The 24340-nt window shown below is 36.9% G+C and overlaps 1 long non-coding RNA gene across 1 annotated transcript in view; it reads right to left on the reverse strand.

The window, feature by feature from the left end:
• Positions 1 to 23995, reverse strand: part of LOC117321969 — a 47949-nt gene extending 23954 nt beyond the window's left edge. The window contains exon 1 of the long non-coding RNA XR_004531439.1: positions 23779 to 23995. This is a non-coding gene — a long non-coding RNA (uncharacterized LOC117321969). The remainder of the gene's footprint in view (positions 1 to 23778) is intronic.
• Between the last annotated feature and the right edge of the window lie 345 nt (positions 23996 to 24340).

Genomic DNA, 24340 nt, shown 5'->3' on the forward strand with positions numbered 1-24340 from the left:
GACAAAAACTGTTTCTTCTTCATATTCTTGATTTCCACTTTCGTCTGTATTTCATAAATCTCTCACTGAGTGTGGAGCCCTACATACAAGAAGGTCCGGGGTTACTGTTGTATTTGTGATAACTATTGACGTCAATGTTGACCGAGTTTTCTATTGGTTTAAGTTAGATACACGTGTATGGGCGATGACAAGTTGGATTAGAGTAAAAAAGCCAGGATCATTATTACAAGAACACATCAGACTATATGATTCATATTCAAAGATACTAAAATGTTGTAACCAATGCCATAAATCTTGAAATAAAAAGATAAATATTTTCAAATGAAGGCTACCATGAAGCTAAGAAATTCTCTGTATGTGGTGATTAAATTGCAGTTTGAGACGTGATTACCATTTTGAGTAGAAACAAACCTTCAAGACAAACCCACTACAGACAGTCTCTATCAGCACTAAAGAAGTATTATATATCTCTAATTAGTAATGTGAACACAATGCATTCTGTTGTCCTGGGCTTTTCTTGTTGTCATAAACCGTCAAGTCAAAAGTCTTTCCGCACAATCTTATTCTGCTCTACACTCTTACCATTTAAACATTTTCAATTTCAAAGAATTTTACTGAATTGATTGATAGGTCGATTTTAACTAAACTATGTACCCTGAAAGATATTGGTTTCAAGATCATTTTCATAATAATTTCATTTATTTTCGTTGCCGTATACATGAAAATTAAAAAGTTATTTACTACATGAATTTTCGTAACATCACGTTTCGTGATATTTTGACAAAGGTATGAACGATGACGGTGACATAGGTACTTTAAGTTTGTTGGTAATTTAAAATTCTTCAAACATATTTTATATTTTTATATTTCTTTCTGAACATAATTATCAATAAAAATTAACCTTGAATAAAGTCAGTGCGAGTGATTGAAAAAAAAGTAAAAACAAAGAAATTATAGTAATTTTTTTATGTATAGATTTTTGACATTTTTTAAACATATTTTATTTGAAAATATTGAAAAGAAACTGGAAACAAGTTGTACAACTTATAAACGTCCTTTTCCATAAACATGTATACAATGGTATTTACAAATGACAGCATATGTGCTATGATATAAAGAAACTGTACATAGACATGGTTTTACATAAGCTCTATAAGCTTGTTACCAAATCCTCTTGTATACTTTTGATTTATTGTACTGTATTACTTATTCTCAAATAAATATTGTTTAAACTAAACTGTACGTATATATGAAAAGCAACCTTAATATATAAGCTCCTTCTGCAACACAAGATAACTCCGTACCCTGGGTTCTCCTGTTGAACTGCAGAACTTTCATGCCATGGGCTCCTCCTGTTGGACAAAAGAACCTTCCTTCCCCCGGGCTCCTCCCGTTGGACTAGAGAACTTCCTTCCCCCGGGCTCCTCCCGTTGGACTAGAGAACCTCTTTCCCCGGGTTCTTCTCGTTACACTTGAGAACCCCCATACCCATGGATCCTCCTCCCGTTGGACTAGTGAACCTTCCTTCCCCCGGGCTCCTCCCATTAGACTAGAGAACCTTCCTTCCCCCGACCTCCTCCCGTTGGACTAGAGACTTCCTTCCCCCGGGCTCCTCCCGTTAGACTAGATAACTTCCTTCCCCCGACCTCCTCCCGTTGGATTAGAGAACCTTCCTTCCCCCCACCCCCCCCTTTTGGCTAGAAACTTCCCCTTTCCCCCCCCCTCCCCCCGTTTGGCTAGGACTCCTTCCCCCGCCCCCTCCCTTTTATAGAGAACTTCCCTTTCCCCCCACCCTCCCCCCTTGGACTAGAGACCCTTCCCTTCCCCCCCGACCCCCCCCCGTTGGATAGAAACTTTTCCCCCCCCTCCTCCGGTTTGGGTAGAGGGGAACTTCCTTCCCCCCGGGTCCTCCCGTTGGAAGAGAACCCCTTTCCCCCCACCCCCCCCCGTTGGACAAGAACCTTTCCCCCGACCCTCCCGTTGGGGCTAGGAACTTCCCCTTCCCGGGCTCCTCCCGTTGGCTAGAGACTTCCCCTTCCCCGGGCTCCCCCGTTAGTAGAAACTTCCCTTCCCCCACCCCCTCCCCGTTGGACTAGAAACCTTCCTTCCCCCGCCCCTCCCCCCGTTGGACTAGAACTTCCTTCCCCCGCCTCCTCCCGTTGGACTAGAGAACTTCCTTCCCCCCGACCTCCTCCCGTTGGACTAGAGAACCTCTTTCCCCCGACCTCCTCCCGTTGGACTAGAGAACCTCTTTCCCCCGACCTCCTCCCGTTGGACTAGAGAACTTCCTTCCCCCGGGCTCCTCCCGTTGGACTAGAGACTTCCTTCCCCCGGGCTCCTCCCGTTAGACTAGATAACTTCCTTCCCCCGACCTCCTCCCGTTGGACTAGAGAACCTTCCTTCCCCCGACCTCCTCCCGTTGGACTAGATAACTTCCTTCCCCCGACCTCCTCCCGTTGGACTAGAGAACTTCCTTCCCCCGACCTCCTCCCGTTGGACTAGAGACTTCCTTCCCCCGACCTCCTCCCGTTGGACTAGAGAACTTCCTTCCCCCGACCTCCTCCCGTTGGACTAGAGAACTTCCTTCCCCCGACCTCCTCCCGTTGGACTAGAGAACTTCCTTCCCCCGACCTCCTCCCGTTGGACTAGAGAACTTCCTTCCCCCGGGCTCCTCCCGTTGGACTAGAGAACCTCTTTCCCCCGACCTCCTCCCGTTGGACTAGAGAACTTCCTTCCCCCGACCTCCTCCCGTTGGACTAGAGAACTTCCTTCCCCCGACCTCCTCCCGTTGGACTAGAGAACCTTCCTTCCCCCGGGCTCCTCCCGTTGGACTAGAGAACTTCCTTCCCCCGACCTCCTCCCGTTGGACTAGAGAACTTCCTTCCCCCGACCTCCTCCCTTTGGACTAGAGAACCTCTTTCCCCTGGTTTTTCTCGTTACACTTGAGAACCCCCATACCCCCGGATCCTCCAGATTGTCTATATACGATTTACATGATGAACAAGACTCTTCGGTATAAAACATTTCTGTTGTCCGTCGTACACTTTAGACTTGTACAGGAGACAAGAGTAGCCAGCGGCCGGAGAGACGAGGACATTATTAGGGAGAAATTCAAGAATAGGACACGACTGACCATCAATCTGGCGCTCATTGTGGCCGGAGTGATTTCTGTAATTGGATCACTTAACCCGTCGAGTGGACTCTCGGCGGCTCTAAACGATTTATAACAGTGAGCCGCCGCCCGAGCCTTGCCACATCAACAGTCGTCGCTACACGTGTATCAGAGAGATCGCTGCGCTACATCCCAACTGATAGTCGGCAGTGACATTTCCCGGATAAAATCTACAGTTTGTAAGTTCGTGAATCCGAAGACTGACTAATCCGCATATCCTGTTTACCTGTCTGTGTATCTATTAATATATATTTATTTTCTTAACTTAATCAATTTATCCTGCAAAGGAAACACAATTGATTTTTAAACCAGCACTAAGGAAATTCAATTAGTAAGATTAGCTTATATGAAAAATTGAAATTAACACAATAAACAAAATTCAGATTTTGATATTCCTCGTTAATTGTCTCAGGAAGAAAATTACATTTATCAGTAAGAAGAATTTTAAATTTTCGTAAGAAGACATTTTTTTCAATAACAATTCTTGAGTAAAAGATATCAAAGACATTGTTTTGTTTAATATTGTAAATAGTCTTAGCTTAGATGTCTGTTGCGCCAGTCATGCGGCAAATCCCAGGGTGGTATAATGTTATATAGCTCCCCAGTTCATCACCTTTCATTGGTAATTTTATTAGATGTGATTTTTATTTCCCCGACATAGTGGAGATTTTGAAGCCTGATATTTCTGTTGCCATTTGTTCCAAATTATGAAGTTATCTGATCGTCGCTGATTTCGACGGAGTACCGATACGATTGAATACAGGGGCTGTTAATATTAATGTACATGTACTCGCGTTAAAATAAAACATATATTCTACATGGGTGCCTCTACGTTTATTATTTAGTCCCGCCTTTTTTGCTTCTACTTTTATTATTCAGATTTAAATAAAATATCAAGGTACATTGTATGACTTCAATAATTACGCGAACGTGAATCTAGCAGTAAGCCCTTTCATCATTATTCTTTGAACGGATAATTTCGGTTAAGGCAGCACATTCCTTATTTTGTCCCCCGATGACAATGCAAAGCATAAATTAACATGCATGCATAAGTTGTTCACTATTGTCCAATGAACCATAATATATATTCATTAGAAATGTACCAAAAATTTAAGCAAGATAGCAGGCCAGCGACCCCAACTTCAAGTCGGGTAACCTTCACACAATCGCAATATATCGGCCTTTTCCGTAAAGGCTCGGAACCGAACTCAAATGTTCGAACCCCGTTTTTATCTTCTATACAAAAACTGGAAGAACTATTTTATAAAAATGTTCATTTGAAATATTGACCTCTAGTGAACACGGTACTCTCACTCACTGACACTATTTAGCATGAATTATTAAATATTTTCTTTGTGGCTAAAATGATTTCTTCCTTATGATAAGGACTAACAATGAGTCTTTAAAGCTACTATAACATGATATCTAGCAAACCAATTTATACCAGTTCGTATGCTATCAGTTATGCATGATTCGTTAAAGCTTCACGCATCACAAATGATCCTTATCTCCAGAAGGCGCCGGCAGTGCTACAGTCACCTTATTAATAAAATACATAATTAATTTCTCATATCGAATCAGCAAGATATTATATCTGTATCATAGATTTATCAATCCCCCTCTGTTTCTTTCTTGTTGAACGCTACGACCTTTGACCTATTTGTAAAACTTCGACACGCTCCGATACCGACCTCCAAACTGTGTTGTGTGGGACTTTGAAACGTGTCAAGCCAGCCAATCTTATATCGATCTCGGAAATTAGTTATGGTTTCTTTTTTATAAGCCATATCCGGCAACTTTTATTCTTCAAAAATATTTAAGATTTCGTGTGATAGAAAGGTTTTTTTTTGTTTTTTGATTTTTTTGTTTTTGTTTGCATTCGTTCTGTTTTGCCGTAATTGACATGCACGAATCAATTTCATAATAGGGTTGTATAAGGAAACACACGTGTGTATCGCCGATAAATGTGGATTAAACAGAGATACAGCGCATGTCAAATGATGATTATAAAACTCCGTCATACAGCTGTTTTGTCCCGTTTAAACCCATTAGTGATGCTTGCGGGGTAAAGTGTATAAATACACGACGATATTTTGGGAAATCAAAATGGTCACGAATATGGCAGGAGGCTGTCAATATCCACCTTTTGTAATCACTTTCGAATTTTATTGGAATTTAATAATTGTAAATGAGCCACTGACATCGTTCATATCGAAATAACAAAGAATAACAACATAATAATGAACCGTAGTTCAAACTATAATCGATAAAAGGCCAAACTGAGAAGGTACTAGGGTAATAAGACCATGCGTTCTGGACTGGTAAGCGTCTTTAGCTTCATCGACGGCACCTGCCATACAAATGCAGGTCAGGTTCTCAAAATGAGAACTATCGTGGTGACCAACGAACCATTAAGAATATCAACAAGCACGTGTGCTTCATATTATCGCATAAATAATAATTTGTACGTAAACAAAAACGCAACCTTCGGATCAAGTCCTTATTCAACACACGATGAACATCACGGTCACTGTTGTTTATTACACGAATAGGAAGACGTGTTTCACACGTTTTGGTAGACAATCAAATGTCTGACTACTCAATGAGAATATCGAGAAGTTTGGAGCTCAGCGAAGCTTCCATACTTGCAATATACGTAAAGCACATTGCAATCAAAGCACTTAGACAACAGTAGATATCTCTAGCTCTGAGACAACAGTAGATATATCTAGCTCTGAGACAACAGTAGATATCTCTAGCTCTGAGACAACAGTAGATATCTCTAGCTCTGAGACAACAGTAGATATCTGTAGCTCTGAGACAGCAGTAGATATCTCTAGCTCTGAGACAACAGTATATATCCCTAGCTCTGAGACAACAATAGATATCTCTAGCTCTGAGACAACAGTAGATATCTCTAGCTCTTAGACAACAATATATATCTCTAGCTCTGAGACAGCAGTAAATATCTCTAGCTCTGAGACAACAGTAGATATCTCTAGCTCTTAGACAACAATATATATCTCTAGCTCTTAGACAACAATAGATATCTCTAGCTCTGAGACAACAGTAGATATCTCTAGCTCTGAGACAACAGTAGATATCTCTAGCTCTGAGACAACCGTAGATATCTCTAGCTCTGAGACAACAGTAGATATCTCTAGCTCTAAGACAACAGTAGATATCTCTAGCTCTGAGACAACAGTGGTTATCTCTAGCTTTGAGACAACAGTAGATATCTCTAGCTCTGAGACAACAGTAGATATATCTAGCTCTGAGACAACAGTAGATATCTCTAGCTCTGAGACAACAGTAGATATCTCTAGCTCTGAGACAACAGTAGATATCTCTAGCTCTGCGACAACAGTAGATATCTCTGGCTCTGAGACAACAGTAGATATATCTTCTACAGCTACAAGACTTTCTGTTCTATCTCAATACTGATTCTGTACGCCTGATTTGTATTAGCGCCTTTACTCTAAAGCCGTAGATGCTGGATGTATTTTCCAAACGTCACCCGACACCCAAAGAACGGATTTTCAACAACAGTCCCATGTGGTCACTTTAATTTGTGCAGCCATCCGTGAAGTTACGGTACAGTAGTTTTTCTTTCAAACGACATTGCGACCTCTGACATCATCGTGATTTGATTAAAATAGCGCGAGTTTGTTGCATGTTTTTCTCCCGATCTAGCTCTAGCAGCTCATGATCACTTAGACGTGGTGTTGTTCTCGTAAATAGTTATTGGACTAACGTTCAACAGCTACCTTCGTTTCAGCAAACACCTTTACCTTTCCCTCTTTGAAGAGTATACTTTTCCAGGAGATGTTGAGTGGTCATAGCGTACATTATAGATACTTATATAATGCAGTTATATGAAGTCCTTTATATCATCACCACACCCCAAGGTAGCGGCATCAAGGAAATCTCGAACACCTCTATATCCTACCCTATTAGAACGGCCCTTTTACTTGGCGTGAAGCCACTTAAAAAGCGACGTATCGACCACTCGTGTACGATATTTGATGCCTCATTTCGTAACGACATTGACGAAAACTTAAACAATTTTAAACTGTTCACTACTGTTCTCATTTTTCCGAGTACAGATGACTTCCTCAAAAAGAAAAAAGAAAAAAAAGGCTGCTAATACCGTACTACATAAATATATTAGATATTGGTCTGTATTTGTGTGATGACAATATCACTTCGATCTTGTTTCTGGTGCTAAGTCAATAACTTATCTTTAACAAGTGAAATCCCATGTTTCTCTTCACAGAGTCGTATCGTTATCCAATTAGAGCCGATTACATTACTGCCCATATTGTCGAGTTGATGACGATACGGATATCGTTTGGCTGTGTGACCAGATGTACACTTAAATATACTCAATGGCTTGCTTTAAAATCCTATCTTTATATCTAAACATACTATCGCCTTTTTACATGCACCAGAAAGTTTTCCACAACCTTACTGATAACGGTATAATCAAGGGAACCAGTTAAAAGCTTAAGTATGTTATATCGAGGTGCTTTGGGCATTGTCAGTATCATAGATTCCACGGAGGCCTCACTACTCGTAATGTCCCATCCAAATTGCTTGTTAATGTAATTGCCCTTCATGTTCTTCCTTTCCGGTTACATAGAGTAGTCCCCAGAGGGAAGGCCACGCTATTATTCCCCGAAACACCCTAAATAAGCAATGAAATAATGCGTGGTGACGCGTTTCCGGTACACTAATTGTATTTCGATTTATGTACAAGGATTTGATTTTTAAATTTACCCCAATATCAAATAAGAATGATTTTTACAAAAGACACGCATGCTTTTGTGCGACATATTTCCAACGTCTTCTCTCAGCAAGCTATGTATATCTTGAAAGATCAACGAGTAAAAGTTATGATTTAATGATGAAATATAATCAAAATATCATCAAAGCATGCAGATGGTGTGTCACCCCCATCATTATCTTGTAAGAGAGGAAATAAACAATGTCTGTCTGTCTGTCTGTCTATCTGCCTGCCTGCCTGCCTACATGCCTGTCTGTCTGTCTGTCTGTCCAACCTCGTTATCTCGAATTCTGATAACTTGAAGACCCTCAAATTAAACTTTCACTTCTGAATATCTCGAAGATTTTCAAGGTCCATTGACAAAATACAATGTCTGATTCGCTCGCTAGTAATAAGCGATATGCAACTAAAATCCCATTTGATGTACTAGCTGAATATGTAGCCAGGCTTTATTTAAAATTCGCTTGATTACTTTTCAATTTCATAGTAACTGCAGCAACTTCAAACGGTAAGCACTGAACTGTTACAGATAGAACGAAACAGGGGATATGCCCTCCGGCTCCGAATCGGTTGAGTGTACATATTATATATAAATGACATACAGAAGTAAATATTCTATTAATATCAATCAGGCAAGGAAAAAACCCCAGAAACTCCACTAAACAAACGACTAAAAAAGCACGTGGTTTGGTTTTTTCATGATAGGATCAATGACTTGTATGCATGACTTACCTGTTCTATTATTGAAGGTATATTATCTATTATTTTCTTCATCATCAAAACAACAGGTTATGTGTAATGGGATCTTTGTTCATCATGGGACAAATAACATTACAGGAAGACTAAGTCTCTAGGCTATGATTGTTATCATTATGAGTACACCAAAATCGCTACAGAGCAAACTAAGTCCCTGAATGTACGCTGTTCTCCAAAAACAAAATTGAAAACTGAACCATTCATGTATGATACGAAAGTTATAATTTCACACATACAGTTATCGCACATCTATACACTTTGAAACTGTAAGTTAAACTCGTTCTTATTCAAGGCTGTTTCATACCGGAGGCATTTCATTTCAAAATAACACGTAATAAATAGCAGTTGAGTCAAAACAGAGCCACGTATATTGGTGCCCGATTCGGAGCGTCTATGTTTGTGGTTTCCTACAGATCGCGATTTCAATGTCACATATATTAGTTTAAATAGTGTGCTGTCTCCCTCTCTTGAACGACTTATTGAGCTAAAAAAAAAAAAATAAACTTGCCAGAACACATACGAAAGACCTTTCAAAGCCCCTTAAATGTCTGTTTTATTTACTTGTTGACATAGCATTAGCTGTATACCTCGATATTTACATACAACTTGACCAATAGTGGCACCTCACTCTATTCTCAGCGTGCTTCTATCAATTTCCCTGTCGTGACTTTTCCATTTCCGGATGGTAACATTCCTGGTTTTATTAACAAATGATCATCCAGGTTTTGTAATCAATATGTTTTTCGTGATAAATGTCGATTGCTGACGGAAAAACAACAAGTTTATTAAAAACAGGTTGCCCAGATGGTAGTTTGATGTCATAATGATCTCTGGCAAAAAGTTTATGTCTGTCGTAGACAATGCCTTCGTTTGATAGCTTTGTTTAACGATATTTGTTTTTATGAATTAAAAAAGAAACAACCAACCCAACAAATCTTGTTTATGCGTCAATAACTGTTATATCTGTATCAAAGGCTAGTGTTAATTCATGTTTAGCCGTTGCCAAGTCGTCTGTAAAGACTTTTTGTTGGACAAGTACATTTGTATATTTATTGCTTCTTATTTCGATTCTATTGAAGTTTTCTATGTTCATATTTCCATGTGATAAGACTGACGCCCCCACCCTTCTATTTAAAGAGACAGTAATAATACTACAACAGGGGAAGTGTCATGTTTCATTTCCGAGACTACCATACTCTTCTAGAAAAAACAACATGGTTTTACGGGATAACTCGGTTTGTATATTCACCATTAAATTATGAAGCCGTCTTTAGAATATCATTTTTTGTCATATATTAATTAAGAGTTATTTCAGAGTATTTTAATAGTCGTCATTGAACTAAATTTTAGCGGTATTTGACCTTGGCACCATTGATACCAATTAGAATAGCTGATAGATGGCCATTTAGAAGCCAAAACAAGGCATACTATTTTCTAATTAGTTCTCTTCCGGAGAATGATATTAATGTAGTGATCCCCGCTGATAGTGCGCGCTCCTTGATCCACATTCCGTGTTCCGCTATCAGATACTGCCCCTATTTGTGTGGTGGAGTTGAGCTTAAGGTTCATGAATCAGGTGCTTTGCGGTTTGAACGAAGTGAGTATCTATTCCTTCTCAAATGTTTGTCACACCATCCTCAAAGAGTTCTCAATTATTCATGATGGCGCCATGCCTTGTTGACTGGTGTAACGTTTTAAAGTATATATAACTACCAAACCTCAACGATGTAGATATTGTCAAAAGTGCAATCTCCATTGGCACGTGACGTCATGACACGCATGTCTACGATGTAAATGTCAATGTACCTGGGAATAGCTTACATGATATATACTTAACATAATCTGTGTTCAGTTAAAGCGACTATAACTGTAAAAAAAAGGAGTAGCTTACATGATATATACTTAACATAATCTTTGTTCAGTTAAAGCGACTATAACTGTAAAAATCACCATTGGAAAATATCATCAGGCATGTTTTTTTTGTTTTTTGTTTTGTTTTTTGAAATATCATAAAACTAATAATACTTTCCCTTTATAATGAAAATTGAAAGTGTCTGCGACAGTTCTTTTAAATACCTCAGCAGTGCAAAGTAATAACAAGCCAATTCGGTAGGTCCTACAAGAATTCATATGTTACCGATCCTAAACAGAACACTGCTTGGACTCGTCATTCGTACCCATGTGACTCCATAAATGTAGTATTGTTTTTAAGCATCAACCAAGGTTATTATCTTAAAATCCGTAAACGTATATGTTTAGAACATTTTATTTTAAAGGCTCGTGTATCGCTTTATCTTAAACACATTTCACTATGAGCATGAAATCTAGTTATAGTCGCTTTAAAATGAGCATCGATGTCATCAGTCCAAATATGACTGGAAGCGTTTCTCTGATAACGATTTAACTCCGGTGAAGCGTTTACGTGATCGTTTGATCAAACACGGTGCATCAACCTTGGAGGCTGGTTTAGTTTGTTGTCTCATGAGGTCAGACTCTTTATGTTGGGGTTAGCATTCTCTTTGTTTACTTACTGTCTCATGTGGTCTGCCTGATTGTGTTGAGGGTGCGTGTTTCCTTAGATTTTGTTTGGTTCTCATGAGATCTGGATGCTTGTGTTGTGGGTTCTTATTGCCTTCGCTAGCTCACTATCTCGTGAGGGCCGGACTGTTTTCATTTATTTCATGGTAATGAAGTGAAATTATATGTTATGAGAAAATTAATCAGAAATCTCGGCGAGTTAATTACGGTCTCGAGACCATGACCATTATGTCCACATTAAAGGTTAAAAAAGGTTATGATGGCATTAATAAAATTATCTGGTAATATCGGCCATTTAAAGAGTTATCATGCAAATTCTATGATAATATATTGAACAAAAATTAAGACAATTTAAAGTGAAATTAATGGCGGTAATATACCCTATGATGGCTTGCGGTAAGCTCGAGCTCCCTGCTGACAGAGTGACGTTTTCTCTCCTGTACCTCTATCAACTCGTGTGTGTATTGTCGCATGCATCACATAACTCATATCATCTCCCATAAACCAAATTCAAACTACAATTATAACGCATATAAAGTATCCGTAACATATTTATGATACCAATATGCACAAAATAATGACAATATGATAGAATTGGAAAGTTCTGGTTTCGAAATACCATGGACACTCATATGATTATGATGGCTTTCTGAATGCATTTTACGGGTGTATAAACAGGTGTAATTAATTTACTCGTGTACAATGCAACCACCAACTGACGTGTACAGATATCATAATGGTTGAGGTGGCATGGGGAGGGGGGTCGAGGGGCTTATTTGCGGTAAGATACATTATTTATCATTTTATCGAATTCTGAGATTACAAGCGACATTGTGTGTCGTAGTTTGTCATATTTTACTGTCTTTAATCACTCAAATCAATTATTTTATTTCCACAATAACCAGCTCAGTTAAATAGATAACTATCACAATATACATTTATGTGTACAGAAAGCCAAATGATTATATAGAAGTCACTATAAAATCACTTTATGAGAGTATACGTATCATATATGAAAAAAATAATAATAATAACCTCGGCCTGTTTTCCGGTGAATTCGCCCGTGTAATATTTTTACATATGTCAATAGTGTAATAAACTCTGGAACGCTTTCATTTGCTGCGCCAGTCAGAGATCGATTTTGAAGTCATAACATAAACAATGACGTGACGTCATGGATTGCGAATGACGCAACAAAATGACTGTCTCAGTTTGATCAATTCACCGCATTTTGACTTAAGTATTCTCAGTGATGTGATAAAAAGGTATCTCTCCATACGTTCCTTTATTGCTTTTCATATCGAAATTATACATTGAATTAAAATACATCAATTAAAAGTGAATTATCTGCATTGCGAGATTAAAGTCATATGGCAGAAAAGAAACCAGCTGTGCGTTCCTTTATCGGGTTCGTACCAGTTGTACCGGTACGAATCTGTACCAATAGAATCGAGCCGGTTCTCGTGGACGGTTTTTCAAACGTACAGCTTGGATCCAAGATGGCGGAACTGCGATCCTTCATTTGTCATGCAAATGTGATTTTTATTAAAAACTAGACGGGGACTCTCCATTTGCGATGAAATTTGATAAATTATATATGTCAACATTTGGCGGAACTATTTAGAGGTATTGATTTTACATTCGTTACACTGTAAAAGAGGAAAATAATCGTTAAAGGGAGCGATGGTCGCCATCTATATATCCTGTATATATTCTATGCATTTACAGAGCTAACTAAAGAATTTTTTTCGTCATTTTTAGACGATGTGGCATTCTGGACAACATTTAGTGAACTCGCCAGCAGTTTTATTGCTACACGATGGGTAGATCCTTATTGCACCATCGGCAACTCCCGCCATACAAATCTTGGTCAAATCCTAGTAAGACAACCTCTCAAATGAAATACCAGAGTTGTGACATCGGAGTATTTCCCTAATAAACGGTTAGTAACTATTTAACAATTCATGTCTTTAAGAACAAGTGATATTTCACAAACCCTATCTTCCACACCCAAACTAAAACTGTTTTAGAAAATATTACCTCTTTGTGAGAACATTGTTCCTAGGCATTTAGAATTATTGGCTCGGTTAATACGTTCGTTTCTAAATATGTAACCAGCATTATTTATGCTGCTGTCGTTCTTAAAAAATCATAGCCTTTGTCTTCTTTTTTAAACTTTTAACCTCAACCTTCTCAGAAGTCACAGAAGTATTGAACTGTAACTGTAGGTATTCAACACTTCCCAAAAATAGATGCGTGTCGTCAGCAGATAATAATATGGAAATGTTGACATCAAGTTTGTTCAAGTTTCCTATAGATCGCTTTGTCTTTTTTTTTTATGAAGCTCTGCAGGCTAATCAGAAATGCATTTTGTTTGTAAATAAGAATATAAGATGAAAAATAGAAAAAAATATATATATATTGAAATTCATCTGATATTTTGCTATTCATCAGCAAGCTAGTAATTGCCCCCACCTCCCCTATTCTTGCGATAGTAATAGATTCATATATTTATCCGTATCTATTATAATGCTATGGGAATAGCTTCCATGTAATATTAACATGTCTCGATTCGATGTCTAGAAGGTTCCGTTATCAGCATCCTACATGTAGTTCTCATGTTGATACGTAAACCCAGATTTGACCTAGATTTACGTCACGCATGTTGTCGATGAAGCAGACGACGCTTACTCTTTGGTGCACATGGTCTTGGTCATATTCTCTTTTTTCGAGTCTAGTTTTTTTTTCTTTTTCTTTTTTTTCCCCCTCGTTTTATCGATTTTGAGAATTACAGTTTCGTTTTTATGTCGTTATTCACTGTTGTTTTCAAGTAGTTCCGGTTATACATTGACATGCGCACACACAGCGTAGAACGGTTGTCGCGCGCCAAACTTCATTAATGAAGCGGGAATGGTGCTGTGAAATTGCTGTTTCCTTTTAGGCGCCGTACAGAGAACAAATTCTATTACCGAAACCTAAATACTAAATAGCATTTTTCAGAATGTGTCATATATGAGTCAAAATATAATTTATCTAAGTAATATTTACCTCCACTTTGTGTCAGACCAGGTAAATGAGATTGCATAGGAACCTCCTCTGAAGTCCGTAACTCTGTCGTATCCTTGCATTCGATTTTAAATTAGTAATTTGTAAGACAAAACCGGTACTTGTCAAAGGTCAATAGTTTAGTATCATAAGCTTGATTGATATTAATGCTTCACGTGTTTATGTCACTCAAGTTCACATTAGACAGTCAATATGAAATGAAAGGAGCTTCGAAGAGGTTTCCCTTTCTCACACTTCGTAACATTCTATAGTAGGAGGATGTGAAGGTTTGAACGGAACAGAAATGGGAGATTTATACATTACCAGTAATTAAAAATAATTTGTTGTTTATCAATACAATGAAAGACATAGAACGATAACAGAGTGAAATGGTCACGCAGAGCGTTCGTGTTGACGGTCAATAAAAGTGATGAACATGCCTCAATTTGTGTTTGATACAAACATTAATAAGATGTTTAAACGAGAGGGATACGGGTAAGAATGGTGGATAGTAACTAGGCACACGATAATTCATTAGGAGAGTTGGGTATTGTTTTTGTTTCAAAGACAATGTACATTGTAAAATTTAATTTGTATCAAAATAGAAAAAAAGATTAATACTCAAATAGGCCTGAATGAAAGACAGATTGTGGTTAAATGCTCTAAAGTACTAATTTCGGCGAACTCAAATTTTAGCGTACAACCGAATTAAAACAGATTAGTGCCTTAATGAATTGGCGCTATCACGCTACTTGCCATAGAATCCAATGTAAAGACATTACAATTAGCACAATCATAATTCAGCGGAATGATACAAGTGCAAAAATCGTTTGAATAAAGAACCCCAAAAGTATGCACGAATACAGTACCTGGTATGATAAAATTCACAAAAGGTGAATTCCTTCCCTGGCTTTCGAACTAGTTCAGATCTTACATGTGACACTGGTATATATCTGCACCGATGGAGATAACATACTTTTATACTCTAGTGTTAAACTTTAGAGCACATGATATTATGTAACACATACAATGTACAGACCGGAAGAGGAAGTATGTGGCGTGAGGCCGCTTACGTTACTAAGCACAAGGTCGCTTAAGTCAATGAAAATATAAATCACTGTCGCTGATATTATGAACAATTAAGATACTGCCTGCGCGCAACGTTCTTCATTATATCTTGCATTTTGATTGGCCAGATTATAGTTATACATGATGCCTACTTATCTTTGCCAACGAAGTCGGTTTAACAAATCATTAGCCAAACAGGATTTTCAATGAGAAATTGGGATTCCTAGCTGTTACATTGGCAAAATTGGGGAAAATAATAATGTAACAGTAAATTTTAGTTTTCATGTTAAGGAGCATATATCTGTCTCCTATCATGTTTAAAATAGTTTAATCAATTGTTGGAAGATACTTTTTGGTGCGGGTTCATATAATACTTCGTTGGTCAACAGTGAATAGGATTTGGACAAACTCCGGTTATTTAAGAGATTTTAAAATTGCTTACGCCATTCTCTAACACTCATTAACTCAATCAGGCAAAATCTAAATGCATAAAGCAGCAAATGAATTTATTTCCCCTTCCTTTTTACAAAACAAATATCAACTTTGTCATGATTTGACATTACAATACGCGTTTGTTCCTTTTGAACGCTTTGATACTGAATCACAGGCAATTTATACAAAAACCTATGTAAACATATATTTTCGTTATGGACCTCAACATTCTTGTCCGGACGATTGAGATACACATCATAATCATCTAATTATCGAGTGCATTGATGAGCAATACTAGTACAGAATTTTAAGATGATTTGTAAGAGGATTGCTAAGAAAACTCACCTTAATTACATGTGCTTTGGAACTTTCGAAATCGGTTAAAGTCGGAAATGGCCTTGTTCTAAAACGTGCGTTGATTATAAAGGATACATAAAACGACATCCCGGATTTATTGAACAATTCTGAAGAGTTCACATTGCAATGTTAAATTGAATTATATTCGGTATTTGTTTAAATCCCTGCCATTTTATAAACAAGATACTGCAATATTGATTGCTGAAGAGACAGTGTCATTGAGCTATCTGAAAGGAAGCTACATTGTATAGTAACGATCGATGACCCCATCTGGTCTCGGAGAATGGCTACATCAATTAAAAAGATAAAGAATTCGTTTTATTTCCATCATAATAGACAACTCCAAAATATTACCTGATTACATATGTATTGTCTTCCTTTTCGAAAGATTCACAGTACAACCCATTTTGTTGATAAAATCTTACATTAATTCACTTCGAGACATAACTTTAACATAAGACATATATATCAATAAGACTCGCTTTTTACAGGCAGTCAAGAAATGAATGAAATATACAGGTTGAAAATATATTGGACACTGTCCATATAAAGCTGACGTAAAACCGGTTTACATTGTAATTTTTGCTTACTTTTACTACTTCATTTAATTTTTATTTATCTGCCATTTATCTACTATTTATCTAAAGTATCTAAAGCACCTCCATTTATCAGCTTCGATGCTTATGCCTCATTCATAATTACACTATCAAGCCTTGTTAGTTTTCTTATCACTATCCCTTACATTAACATGTAGTTGTAAACTTATTCTTCCTTCTTTTATAAAGAAAAATGAAATATAGAAATAAATAAATATCACATAATATATTCCCTATAGACTCAAATGAGTCATAATAATCATGAACACTTAGCAACATTTCTATTACAACTACAATGTATACCTAGAATTAGCAATGTCAAGAACATTACATTACGATCATAATAGGAACTTTTAGATTACAGGCATAACATCAATTGGCAATATTAAAATTATTTACATAATTTTTAGCGTTCAAAGTAAATTTAGATACAAGAACATTTCACTATTTCCTAACTAACAGTAATTGATTATAATCTATTTGAAGCAGCAATATGTTCCCCGACGTTGACATTTTCATTTCGATAAACCGGGTATGGGATTTTAATTTGATGTTTCACAATTACAGAAATCATGTGTTTTTGTGTTGGCATGGTGACATTGTTTCAATGCCAGTCTGAGCACAGTTGTGATTACAGGTCAAACACATACAAGGTAGGAACATTTAGCTCTAGTTACAGGCTGGATGCCTTCGACAGCATACTTAAGTGAGTAGTGCTGTAAAGTCGGCATCACTTCCGTGCTATCACAAGGAGGCGAACAGGATCGTATCGCAGCCTCGAAAAATACAAACATCCATTACATGCACTCATCTTGCACACAGGGGAAGCTGTTTTTAAAGGACCATAACTGTTGATAGGATATTAAACATTACAAAATTAATCAACCACTTAAGGAATGAAATCTATTTTTTTTCAACATTCATGAGGTCATAACAACATTGGCTTCTGAGCATATTCCATGAATGGCGTTAGCGATTTATGATAAATATGTCCAGCAATGCTGTTAGGACCTCATGAATGTTGAAAAAATTGATTTCATTTCTTGTATTTAAATCAGGCTTATTTTTATATCAACTGTTAAAGCATCCAATAATAGAAGAAAAAATGCATTTTTTCATGTATTTATCTGGGAGTGACATCGGAGAGAGAACAGCCGTTTTTGCGGGAAAGTGTCCGATAGTTCTTGGCACGGTCTTAGCAACCGTCATAGCAACAACACAAAGAAAATGTAGTTCCATCTACAACAATTATTCTGTCAGATTTTGAAGTGGTTTTAATGTTTTGAACATTTAGAAGACCATAACAACATTAGATTTATATAAATATAACGTAGATCGTGTTTATTTAAAAGAACACGAAAACATACAAAAATCCGACGGCGGAGAGTACTACCCGCGGTAACGCGGTCCCTGGCATTACTACACGTTGTGATGAGGCAAATGTTGTTATGAAAAATGAATACAATTTTTGCCAATACATTCAATCATACTGAATGTAAATACAGCGACTTGACACAACTTCCAAACCCTTGGTCCTTGTGAAATGTATCATATTAAGTTCAAGAAACATGATAAGACCTTCTCCTATAGTGATCTTTTTCAATCGACTTAATTAATAGAGCATGTGTATTAAGGTTAGGAACCCCCCAGAAGAGCAAACTGGACATACATTATCTGTTACCATACCTGCCATTTTATTCGTCATTTAATAAAATGATAGTTACTGGAAACAGTTCTTCTCTGTTGTTCTTGATATATACTTGTGACTCATTATAGGTAGCAAAAAACATAGCTAAGTCGTGACTTTGTTATCCTGATGAAGATTTAGACATAAATCAATTTATATATTTTTTATTGTCAGGTCGAGAAAATCCATTACATTTTATATCAACAAAAAACATTTTATTTTTAGTTTTCTTTTTTGTTGTGTTTTGTTTGTTTGTTTGTTTTTGTTTTTTTGTTTTTTGTTTTTGTTTTGTTTTTGGCAATATTATGTATGTATGTGCTAAACAAATTGGCGGTATCACTGTAATAGATTAAATAATTACCAAACCCACACACACTGTAGATGTGACAGGTACTACAGTGTAAAGCTGATAGTGCTGTCATGAATTTGTAAAATCGCCTAACTGTTTTCGTAATGACACTCAAATGATGTATAAAAGTAATAACGACACCCCCATGCTATAGATATAAGATATACAGAACCCGTGACAAATTACCAGGCCCTTGTGATACAGGAGGACGTGTGCATGCGTACCAATTCAATAAGATACGTGTATTTTCAATACAAATTATGAACCTGTGGTGTCGCCTTTTCGAACACCAGTAGCGGGTCATAAAACGGAATTTTAAAAAATAGTCACCTTTCTGGTTTGAAATGGACACATGTGATGATTGCTGAAGCAGATATGTGGATATGTTTATGGTTTAGTTCATTAAGGGGAGTAAATTAGCTCTTTTGAAAGAATGAACTGTTTTCCCTTAGGCATTAGGCGACAAAATGATTTTAGTCGACACATATTACACAAACAACAAACAGAATTTTAAACATCGTATGACACTTTAGGAAGATGGATTGCCAAGTAAATAAATAACGATGAACGTACCTTTTGTTGAGAATAATATTGCATATCTGATACAAACAGGTTTTGTACGTCGGTGGTGTGTGAACCAACTGGGAAGAGAAGGCCAGAAAATGTTATATCTACACAACTATCGTAACTTATCATCGTGATGAAATATTGAAGCCGAATCTTCATTTGATATCAATTTCCAATGTGTATGAAACTAATAACATATACTTGAAGAGTAACGGGATCTCAGGAAGACTATAGCAACGTACAGGGTACGCGTATTGACTAAGGGGATATTCCAGGCAAAATTTTGCCTGCAGGTAGGGCGTAAGAAATTGTACTTGCTGCCCCTATTGCATAATCGTAAACGGAGACTAAATTTGGGATCATATCTTTTATAGGTAACTTTCATTTTCTTATGTCTCCCTTGACACTTCTTCACTTTTGTCCTTTAGTTGAGTATTCGTCCATGTGGGGAATGTTATGAGGTTTCATCCCATGGTCGAGACATACCAGAGGCTCTAAAAATGGTAGTTGCTACTCCTGCCTAACGCTTGATATTTTGGATGATTGACGATTGGTTCGCCCGTTGTCAGTATAATGTGACCGGGGACGGTGTCCTACTAGATGTCTTTGGTAACATGATTCAGTGAGGTAAAACTATGAAGTCGGCATCAGTTAAACACAAACATTCTACAGCCTTCCAAAACACTAACATACATTAGATGCATGTGTCTCGCACACAGGTGAGGCCGTCCTTTAATTATCATTGTTTTTCATATGGTGTTTAAAATTCACTAGGTTCATCATGAAAATGTGTAGTACTTAAATATAGGAGAGTATAAGACCATTAACTAATCAATATGAAATCTTGAAAGGCCTATTGTTAAAACTTCATTTTTGACCCTCGAAGTGAGAATAAAACATATTTCCTACAAAAAGTGGTATATAGGTAGGACAGATTACCATTAGACAGTCTGTAGGTATTCTCTCGTTTTTTGGTAAAAAGATATTAATCTGCCCATCTACCTAGATTCATGTCACGACTCACAAGAAGATGCATTTGAGTAACGTTATCTTCATGTTACACATTTAAGAGACGTCATCATTTATGTTGCACATTTGAGTAACGTCATCATTTATGTTGAACATTTGAGTAACGTCATCATGTATGTTACACATTTGAGTAACGTCATCAATCATGTTACACATTTGGTATATACATATATATAGCTTAGAAACACAAATGACGAAGGAAGACAACTTTTTGACTCGTGCCCTGACCGGGCCTCGAACTCACGATCTACGGCACCCAATCGCCTAGCCAGAAATATCCGCTGCGCCACATCGGCGTTATATATATTTCTAAATCTTACATTCAGGTCGCGATATCTGCGATATGACATCCCTAAATACCGTATCTGTGTAATATGCGGGGGAGATAATATGAAAATGATTCCAGTAAGTTGAGTTTCCCTCTATTCCTAGCAGAAAATAAAAGGGCTTCCTCGGACCCATATATAACCATTTATCATGATCACGTGTGGACGAGAACAAGTGAATAACGTACTTGAGTGACCACATTGTTCTCCATGACAACCAAAGCCGTTGTTGTCATATAACATGGATTTATTATCGATAGTTAATAATGTATATATATAGGGAAGACAGCGGGAAACCTCCTAACATTTTCCGGAACTAACCGATATTGGAAAAGGCTTCACACGGCGAAATTCCCCGGTGTTTTGTAGAAATATTATTGAACTGTTTGTGTTTGATCAATTTATAATGTACATGTACCAACGAGTTAATGATTATTACTATTTGATTCAGAAAGCATTTTTTCATGAGAGTAGAGCAGTTTTGAAAATCCCCAATCACAAAATGTTTGTATGTTAAAAATATACACTTCAGTTTTTATCTCCTAGTAAAAGTTGATAAAACTAGATTTTGCTGAGCGTTTTTAATTCTAATGCCCAAGTGAATGCTTTAACACGATGCATCATATGTGTGCGTTCGTGTGGCACTGTAACACTATGATTTCGAAAGATAATGGAGGGTTATGATTGGCGGATAAAGTTTCGCTGTTTAGAAATACTCTTCTCCTGTTCAAATATATATTTCCATTCTCTGTGAACGTTTATATAAATACTATCAGAAGGGATTTCATTTGCTGCGCGAAATAAAGCCAGGTGTATATGCCATATCTGGATGTAACTGATCTACGTACAGTACAACTTCATTTGTTGTTCAAAACTCTGAGATCATATAGTATCATAAATGGCGTTTCATGTCCTCTTCACGGAATTATTTTCTTCCGCAATACACGAAAATAAAACTAGACATTATATTATTTGACACCGATGTATGCACAAATGACGATTTTCAAACTGACAGTATTTTCGGTAATTTCTTGAAAAATGTGAAATGATCAAAATCGTACAAATCGGCGCGCTAATAAGATAAAAGCAGTAAGGGGTCAAGGTATACGTCGCGAAAAATATAGTTTTACGTCAGTAAAATCTGTGTTACACGTCACCAGAAAGTGACATGTCACGAGAAACAGTGTTTAACGTCACCAGAAACAGAGAAACATTTATAGTGCTACTTTATATAATTTTGGCTTGTCAAATGAAAATGAAAGATACTTAGAACTTTAGGAATAAGTCATCAAGGTTAATCTTATGTTGAGTTTTAGGTTTATATACCTGACCTTATAACGAAGGGTATTCATTTAACAATTGCAGCATTTAGGAACTTACTCCTCATATAACACTTAAAACCGAGATAGTGTTCGTGTACATCCAGGATATGACTGTACATATAGTATATAACATAAACCCCAGTTAGATACCACTTGCTGCAAAAAGTTTAACAAGGCGAGATGTAAAACAAGAAGTAAGTATATAACATCTGTAGTAATTAGGATAAAATCGACCAGCATATGGTATTAGGTTTATGAAACGTCATTGTTTCTTCTTACATACATAGCAATGAAGAAAGTTTTTTCTGAGTTCATGCAGAAGCAATGAAAGTAGCACAAGGAAAAAACCTTCGTTCCTTGGAACACAGACTCTGAGATATTATAGCCGAGATATTAAACGATTATAAATATACTGCCTAGTGTTTTGTATGTAAGCTGATAGGAATAAGAGCGAAACTAAACATTAAGATACATCGTTTTGTCTGTATTGCCAACGTGTCTGTGATCGTGTGGAACAAAATTATGTAATATGAAACAATTGTCGATTGCTATCAAATGCGATTTTCTATTTCTCAGAAGATCAAATGTAATAATTGTCATATTGTGTAAAGCCATAGAAAGACTTTGCCAATGATACTCAGATAAACGGCACAGTTGAATATCAATTAATAACAAATAAAGATAGTATTATCAATAATAAAACCAACAGTTAAGTGCAGCTGCTGCAAGCTTGAAGGACTTGTCATTGATTCTGGGGCCAAAAACTAGATATCTAACGGAATTTAAAAACAAATGAAATAGCATTTAACATCGGTTGAAATACAAACGAGGAGGGACGCCCATCTCGTTTGACTTCAATATAGGATAAATTTTATAGATTACCAAATACGTATGTATATTCTGAATCAGAATTTAGAGAGGCATATAGGGTAACTGTGAATTTCCCGCCAGCAGTGATCTCACAGACATTAATATTACTGGAAAGTCTTTTACCTTATTTCGTCATACATTATAAAAGAAATATTGAAAACGCAAAAGATTATTTTTTTCAGAGAGAGCATTCTTTAAACTGAATTTCTCAAACTAACATGTTTTTTTTAACTTTACGGTTTACAGCCGATATACAGTGTACTTCAAAATTTCGTCATGTCTGAAATAACGACACAACAGTGTTCGTTCACACTTTGATTTGAACTAATAAGACAAATCATTGAAATCGATGGTCTAGTGCAATTGTACGAGGTACATGCATAAGTTCAGTACAAATTCGTATTTTACAAAAATTGTATGAGATATTAACTTCTTAAGTTTATACAATCAGTGAACACGCTTGTATACATCATGTCTAAAACGTCAGATATAGCGAAAATTGAAAAGGAGTGTATTCAAAATTTCATAATCTTTAAACTTTCTACGAACAACAGTTCATGCAATGATATTAATTCAACGGAAAATATGTGACCATTCGAAATTCTGTTACATGGGATTAAGTCAATATGAATCAATGTTGAAATTATCTTAAAGTTAAATTTTGAAATTTAAAGATTATAATATTTCTTGTTTCTTGAAAATATACCAGTGCTTACATTACTATCCTTGTCAATTTTTAGATTTTAGTGAATATTTCTTGTTGAGTATTATTTCCTAAATACACATGGGAATTTGTTTGTATCCACCGAAATAACAGTTCAAGTGTCACAAATTAACTGAAAATTAAAAAAAAAAAACGAAGAAAAGTTTTCGCTTACCTATAAGTAAATGCAGCTGCGTTGATGAGTTCTACAAATGTCCAATGATTCGCTAAGTTCTCACACTATATAAACGACACACATACAAGTCGGCATACGTCAGGATCACCTACCTCACTAACTCTACACCTACACTTGATAGCTTGGGACACCCAATGTTGTAAATGAATTCTGACGCGCTTCCTCGACTTCCGGTTAAACTAGACCTATAACAGTTGCCACCTCTGAAATCAAAGAGCTTGGCTGATAAAATCACGTGACACCCACTCGATCGATCCTCCTACAGCGGAGAGTGTCGTTTCAAGATACGATATTGAAGCTGTTCTCTTCTATCTCCTATACAACGCAAGGTAACACTATGACAACTGTCAACAGTGCCGGTGTCGGTGGTCAATTATGCTTTACAACCATCATTTGACGGAAATGGGACGTTCGCGGAAGAGATGGGACCTGTTGATAAAGGAACCATTTACACTGTAAACAGATTGTCAACATAAAATCGGGTTCCGGCCGGTCCGGACTTGGCATCGTATATTTCCATTGTATATACTATATTGAGGTT

The sequence above is a fragment of the Pecten maximus genome, chromosome 2, assembly GCF_902652985.1.
Source record: "Pecten maximus chromosome 2, xPecMax1.1, whole genome shotgun sequence".
NCBI classification, from domain to species: domain Eukaryota; kingdom Metazoa; phylum Mollusca; class Bivalvia; order Pectinida; family Pectinidae; genus Pecten; species Pecten maximus.